This window comes from Oncorhynchus gorbuscha, linkage group LG10, assembly GCF_021184085.1.
Source record: "Oncorhynchus gorbuscha isolate QuinsamMale2020 ecotype Even-year linkage group LG10, OgorEven_v1.0, whole genome shotgun sequence".
Taxonomy (NCBI): Eukaryota; Metazoa; Chordata; class Actinopteri; order Salmoniformes; family Salmonidae; genus Oncorhynchus; species Oncorhynchus gorbuscha.
The window spans coordinates 85,820,832-85,828,911 of NC_060182.1; positions in this window are offsets into that span (position 1 = coordinate 85,820,832).

Sequence of the window (8,080 nt, forward strand, 5' to 3'; positions counted from 1 at the left end):
CAGTATATACATATGCATATGAGATGAATAATGTAGGGTACGTAACATTATATAAGGTAGCATTGTTTAAAGTGGCTAGTGATATATTTACATCAATTCCCATTATTAAAATGGCTGGAGTTGGGTCAGTGTCAATGACAGTGTGTTGGCAGCAGCCACTCAATGTTAGTGGTGGCTGTTTAACAGTCTGATGGCCTTGAGATAGAAGCTGTTTTTCAGTCTCTCGGTCCCAGCTTTGATGCACCTGTACTGACCTCGCCTTCTGGATGATAGCGGGGTGAACAGGCAGTGGTTCGGGTGGTTGATGTCCTTGATGATCTTTATGGCCTTCCTGTAACATCGGGTGGTGTAGGTGTCCTGGAGGGCAGGTAGTTTGCCCCCGGTGATGCGTTGTGCAGTCCTCACTACCCTCTGGAGAGCCTTACGGTTGAGGGCGGAGCAGTTGCCGTACCAGGCGGTGATACAGCCCGCCAGGATGCTCTCGATTGTGCATCTGTAGAAGTTTGTGAGTGCTTTTGGTGACAAGCCGAATTTCTTCAGCCTCCTGAGGTTGAAGAGGCGCTGCTGCGCCTTCTTCACGGCATGTCAGTGTGAGTGGACCAATTCAGTTTGTCTGTGATGTGTATGCCGAGGAACTTAAACTAGCTACCCTCTCCACTACTGTTCCATCGATGTGGATAGGGGTGTTCCCTCTGCTGTTTCCTGAAGTCAACAATCATCTCCTTAGTTTTGTTGACGTTGAGTGTGAGGTTATTTTTCCTGACACCACCCTCCGAGGGCCCTCACCTCCTCCCTGTAGGCCGTCTCGTCGTTGTTGGTAATCAAGCCTACCACTGTTGTGTCGTCCGCAAACTTGATGATTGAGTTGGAGGCGTGCGTGGCCACGCAGTCGTGGGTGAACAGGGAGTACAGGAGAGGGCTCAGAACGCACCCTTGTGGGGCCCCCGTGTTGAGGATCAGCGGGGGAGGAGATGTTGTTGCCTACCCTCACCACCTGGGGGCGGCCTGTCAGGAAGTCCAGTACCCAGTTGCACAGAGGCGGGGTCGAGACCCAGGGTCTCGAGCTTGATGACGAGCTTGGAGGGTACTATGGTGTTGAATGCCGAGCTGTAGTCGATGAACAGCATTCTCACATAGGTATTCCTCTTGTCCAGGTGGGTTAGGGCAGTGTGCAGTGTGGTTGAGATTGCATCGTCTGTGGGACCTATTTGGGCGGTAAGCAAATTGGAGTGGGTCTAGGGTGTCAGGTAGGGTGGAGGTGATATGGTCCTTGACTAGTCTCTCAAAGCACTTCATGATGACGGAAGTGAGTGCTGCGGGCGGTAGTCATTTAGCTCAGTTACCTTAGCTTTCTTGGGAACAGGAACAATGGTGGCCCTCTTGAAGCATGTGGGAACAGCAGACTGGTATAGGGATTGATTGAATATGTCCGTAAACACACCGGCCAGCTGATCTGCGCATGCTCTGAGGGCGCGGCTGGGGATTCCGTCTGGGCCTGCAGCCTTGCGAGGGTTAACACGTTTAAATGTCTTACTCACCTCGGCTGCAGTGAAGGAGAGACCGCATGTTTTCGTTGCAGGCCGTGTCAGTGGAACTGTATTGTCCTCAAAGCGGGCAAAAAAGTTATTTAGTCTGCCTGGGAGCAAGACATCCTGGTCCGTGACTGGGCTGGGTTTCTTCCTGTAGTCTGTGATTGACTGTAGACCCTGCCACATGCCTCTTGTGTCTGAGCCATTGAATTGAGATTCCACTTTGTCTCTGTACTGACGCTTAGCTTGTTTAATAGCCTTGCGGAGGGAATAGCTGCATTGTTTATATTCGGACATGTTACCAGACACCTTGCCCTGATTAAAAGCAGTGGTTCGCGCTTTCAGTTTCACACGAATGCTGCCATCAATCCACGGTTTCTGGTTTGGGAATGTTTTTATCGTTGCTATGGGAACGACATCTTCGACGCACGTTCTAATGAACTCGCACACCGAATCAGCGTATTCGTCAATATTTCCATCTGACGCAATACGAAACATGTCCCAGTCACGTGATGGAAGCAGTCTTGGAGTGTAGAGTCAGCTTGGTCTGACCGGCGTTGGACAGACCTCAGCGTGGGGGCCTCTTGTTTTAGCTTCTGCCTGTAGGCAGGGATCAGCAAATGGAGTCGTGGTCAGCTTTCCCGAAAGGGGGCGGGGGCAGGGCCTTATATGCGTCAAGGAAGTTAGAGTAACAATGATCCAAGGTTTTACCACCCTGGTTGCGCAATCGATATGCTGATAAAATTTAGGGAGTCTTGTTTTCAGATTAGCTTTGTTAAAATCCCAAGCTACAATGAATCCGCCTCCGGATAAATGGTTTCCAGTTTGCAAAGAGTTAAATAAAGTTCGTTCAGAGCCATCGATGTGTCTGCTTGGGGGATATATACGGCTGTGATTATAATCGAAGAGAATTCTCTTGGAAGATAATGCGGTCTACATTTGATTGTGAGGAATTCTAAATCAGGTGAACAGAAGGATTTGAGTTCCTGTATGTTTTCCTTCATCACACCATGTCCCGTTAGTCATGAGGCATACGCCCCCGCCACTCTTCTTACCAGAGAGATGTATGTTTCTGTCGGCGCGATGCGTGGAGAAACCCGTTGGCTGCACCGCCCTGGATAGCGTCTTCCCAGTAAGCCATGTTTCCGTGAAGCAGAGAACGTTGCAGTCTCTGATGTCCCTCTGGAATGCCACCCTTGCTCGGATTTCGTCAACCTTGTTGTCGAGAGACTGGACATTGGCCAGAAGAATGCTGGGAAGTGGTGCGCGATGTGCCCTTTTTCGGAGTCTGACCAGAACACCGCCACGTTTGCCTCTTTTTCGGAGACCATACCAAGGCAGGATAGGAGCGTGACAGTCTATTTCATCTCAGAGACTATACCAAGGCAGGATAGGAGCGTGACAGTCTATTTAATCTCAGAGACTATACCAAGGCAGGATAGGAGCGTGACAGTCTATTTAATCTCAGAGACTATACCAAGGCAGGTGATAGAAACACCATCAAGTGTTGATAAAGAAAATATTAACCAACAATTTGTCTTTTGCATAGAAGTGATGTCTGTAGCATTTACTTTTAAATTGTTCAAAACCAACAATTAATATTGATGCCCCGTGTGAGGAATGTTAAAGGCAATTTCCAGATCTTTGAGTACAGTAATATATTTTTTATGAACCTGAATCCACCTCCTAAATAGAGAGCAAAATCAGCCACTGTTGTTATCGCTCTGTCTTCTCTCTGTCTCTATCTGTCTTCTCTCTGTCTGTCTTCTATCTGTCCTCTCTGTCTTCTCTCTGTCTTCTCGCTGTCTTCTCTCTGTCTTCATCTGTCTTCTCTCTGTCTGTCTTCTATCTGTCCTCTCTGTCTTCTCTCTGTCTTCTCTCTGTCTCCGCTCTGTCTTCTCTCTGTCTTCTCTCTGTCTTCATCTGTCTTCTCTCTGTCTGTCTTCTATCTGTCCTCTCTGTCTTCTCTCTGTCTTCTCTCTGTCTCCGCTCTGTCTTCTCTCTGTCTCTGTCTTCTCTCTTTGTCTCCCTCTGTCTTCTATCTGTCTCCGCTCTGGCTTCTCTCTGTCTCTGTCTTCTCTCTGTCTTCTATCTTTGTTTCTCTCTGTCTCTATCCCCTGTAATTCATAAGCCAATGTCTTCTCTCTGTCTCTATCTGTCTTCTCTCTGTCTTCTATCTGTCTTCTCTCTGTCTCTCTCTGTCTCTATCTGTCTCTCTCTTTGTCTCTTTCTTTGTCTCTCTCTGTCTCTCTCTGTCTCTCTCTGTCACTCTCTTTGTCTCTCTCTGTCTTCTATCTGTCCATATCTGTCTTCTATCTGTCTCTATCTGTCTTCTCTCTGTCTATTTAATCTCAGAGACTATGCCAAGGCCGGATAGGAGCGTGACAGTCTATTTAATCTCAGAGACTATACCAAGGCAGGATAGGAGCGTGACAGTCTATTTAATCTCAGAGACTATACCAAGGCAGCATAGGAGCGTGACAGTCTATTTCATCTCAGAGACTATGCCAAGGCAGGATAGGAGCGTGACAGTCTATTTAATCTCAGAGTCTTCTCTCTGTCTCCGCTCTGTCTTCTCTCTATCTGTCTCTCTCTGTCCTCTCTCTATCTTTCTCTCTCTGTCTCTCTCTGTCTTCTCTCTTTGTCTCTGCGCACTGTTGGAGGGATTGTGCGTTCCTGGTGTAACTCGGGAAGTTGTTGGTGCCATCCTGTACCTGTCCCGCAGGTGTGATGTTCTGATGTACCGATCCTGTGCAGGTGTTGTTACACGTGGTCTGCCACTGCGAGGACAATCAGCTGTCCATCCTGTCTCCCTGTAGCACTGTCTTAGGCGTCTCACAGTATGGACATGGCAACTTATTGCCCTGGCCACATCTGCAGTCCTCATGCTTCCTTGCACCATGCCTAAGGCACGTTCATGCAGATGAACAGGGACCCTGGGCATCTTTCTTTTGGTGTTTTTCAGAGTCAGTAGGAAGGCGTCTTTAGTGTCCTAAGTTTTCATACCTGTGACCTTAATTGTAAGCTGTTAGTGTAAGCTGTTCGTGTCTTAACAACTGTTCCACACGTGCATGTTCATTAATTGTTTATGGTTCATTGAACAAGCATGGGAAACAGTGTTTAAACCCTTTACAATGAAGATCTGTGAAGTTATTTGGATTTTTATGAATTATCTTTGAAAGACAGGGTCCTGAAACAGGGACGTTTCTTTTTTTGCTGAGTTTATGTACAATGCATTCGGAAAGTATTCAGACCCCTTGACTTTTTCCTCATTTTGTTACATTACAACCTGAGTCACTTCAAACTGACAATGTGAACAAGGCTTTAAATACATCCCCCCCTCTCATCCCTCCATCTCAGAGTACGAGGAGGAAGAGTGGAGTGACTGGTCGCCATGCAGCGTTACCTGCGGCAACCAGAAGCGTATCCGTTCCTGTGGTTACGCATGCACAGCGACCGAGTCCCGGACCTGCGAACTGGACAGATGCCCAGGTGAGATAGAAACCTGGGTGATGTCATCAATAATTCCCTGGGTGACGTCATCAATAATTCCCTGGGTGACGTCATCAATAATGGGATAAAGTAATCCTTCTCACCCCCCCCCCTTAAAAGATTTAGATGCACTATTGTAAAGTGGCTGTTCCACTGGATGTCATAAGGTGAATGCACCAATTTGTAAGTCGCTCTGGATAAGAGCGTCTGCTAAATGACTTAAATGTAAATGTAAATGTAAATAATACCCTGGGTGATGTCATCAATAATACCCTGGGTGACGTCATCAATAATACCCTGGGTGATGTCATCGATAATACCCTGGGTGATGTCATCAATAATTCCCTGGGTGATGTCATCAATAATACCCTGGGTGATGTCATCAATAATACCCTGGGTGATGTCATCAATAATTCCCTGGGTGATGTCATCAATAATACCCTGGGTGATGTCATCAATAATACCCTGGGTGATGTCATCAATAATACCCTGGGTGATGTCATCTTAATGGCCTGGATGACATCATCAATAATGGCTGTGTCTCTGGTTGTGTCCCAGTAGTTCCAAATAGCATCTGTCTCCTTTCCTTCATGATCACTGATGCCAAAGGACTTCATAAGTGTTGAAACGATATTTACCGGTCAGTTGCTTGTGTGTCTTGTACAGTGATCGTACCAGTAGGCTCTTCCTGATGGGTCAGCCTGATGCTTCCAGTACAAGGCTCTTTATATCAGTGGAATGTGCTCAGTGCAAGTGGGACTTGGATGCAGTCCAGCTGGGACTCCTGTGTTGAGTAGTGAGCTGCCTGCTTGTTGCTCCCCTGAGGAGTCCTGGTGTGTACACAGCTCTATGGCTGTTTCGTGGCGCTCAATGGAGGCTTGTACCACAGAGCTGGAGGGTAGAGGAGATTGTGTGTGTGTGTGTGTGTGTGTGGGCACAGACATTCACGCCGGTCATATATCCACAGCTAATCATCAAATAAAAAATATACGTTTATTGGTTGCGTACACAGATTTACAGATAATATCTCAGGTGCAACGAAATGATTGTGTCTCTAGCTCCAACAGTAATACTTAGCTAAATGCTTGTGTTTCTAGCTCCAACAGTAATACCTAGCTAAATGCTTGTGTCTCTAGCTCCAACAGTAATACTTAGCTAAATGCTTGTGTTTCTAGCTCCAACAGTAATACCTAGCTAAATGCTTGTGTCTCTAGCTCCAACAGTAATACTTAGCTAAATGCTTGTGTTTCTAGCTCCAACAGTAATACCTAGCTAAATGCTTGTGTCTCTAGCTCCAACAGTAATACCTAGTTAAATGCTTGTGTTTCTAGCTCCAACAGTAATACCTAGCTAAATGCTTGTGTCTCTAGCTCCAACAGTAATACCTAGCTAAATGCTTGTGTCTCTAGCTCCAACAGTAATACCTAGCTAAATGCTTGTGTCTCTAGCTCCAACAGTAATACCTAGCTAAATGCTTGTGTCTCTAGCTACAACAGTAATACCTAGCTAAATGCTTGTGTCTCTATTTAAATGCTCCAACATTAATACCTAGCTAAATGCTTGTGTCTCTAGCTCCAACATTAATACCTAGCTAAATGCTTGTGTCTCTAGCGCCAACAGTAATACCTAGCTAAATGCTTGTGTCTCTAGCTCCAACAATAATACCTAGCTAAATGCTTGTGTCTCTAGCTCCAACAGTAATACCTAGCTAAATGCTTGTGTCTCTAGCTCCAACAGTAATACCTAGCTAAATGCTTGTGTCTCTAGCTCCAACAGTAATACCTAGCTAAATGCTTGTGTCTCTAGCTCCAACATTAATACCTAGCTAAATGCTTGTGTCTCTAGCTCCAACATTAATACCTAGCTAAATGCTTGTGTCTCTAGCTCCAACAGTAATACTTAGCTAAATGCTTGTGTTTCTAGCTCCAACAGTAATACCTAGCTAAATGCTTGTGTCTCTAGCTCCAACAGTAATACCTATTTAAATGCTTGTGTCTCTAGCTCCAACATTAATACCTAGCTAAATGCTTGTGTCTCTAGCTCCAACAGCTAAATGCATTAATACCTAGCTAAATGTGCTTGTGTTTCTCTAGCGCCAACAGTAATACCTAGCTAAATGCTTGTGTTTCTAGCTCCAACAATAATACCCTAGCTAAATGCTTGTGTCTCTAGCTCAACAGTAATACCTAGCTAAATGCTTGTGTCTCTAGCTCCAACAGTAATACCTAGCTAAATGCTTGTGTCTCTAGCTCCAACAGTAATACCTAGCTAAATGCTTGTGTTTCTAGCTCCAACTGTGCATTAATACCTAGCTAAATGCTTGTGTTTCTAGCTCCAACTGTGCATTAATACCTAGCTAAATGCTTGTGTTTCTAGCTCCAACTGTGCATTAATACCTAGCTAAATGCTTGTGTCTCTAGCTCCAACAGTAATACCTAGTTAAATGCTTGTGTTTCTAGCTCCAACAGTGCATTAATACCTAGCTAAATGCTTGTGTCTCTAGCTCCAACAGTAATACCTAGTTAAATGCTTGTGTTTCTAGCTCCAACTGTGCATTAATACCTAGCTAAATGCTTGTGTCTCTAGCTCCAACATTAATACCTAGCTAAATGCTTGTGTTTCTGTCTCCAACTGTGCATTAATACCTAGCTAAATGCTTGTGTTTCTAGCTCCAACTGTGCATTAATACCTAGCTAAATGCTTGTGTTTCTAGCTCCAACTGTGCATTAATACCTAGCTAAATGCTTGTGTCTCTAGCTCCAACAGTAATACCTAGTTAAATGCTTGTGTTTCTAGCTCCAACAGTGCATTAATACCTAGCTAAATGCTTGTGTCTCTAGCTCCAACAGTAATACCTAGTTAAATGCTTGTGTTTCTAGCTCCAACTGTGCATTAATACCTAGCTAAATGCTTGTGTCTCTAGCTCCAACATTAATACCTAGCTAAATGCTTGTGTTTCTATCTCCAACTGTGCATTAATACCTAGCTAAATGCTTGTGTTTCTAGCTCCAACTGTGCATTAATACCTAGCTAAATGCTTGTGTTTCTAGCTCCAACTG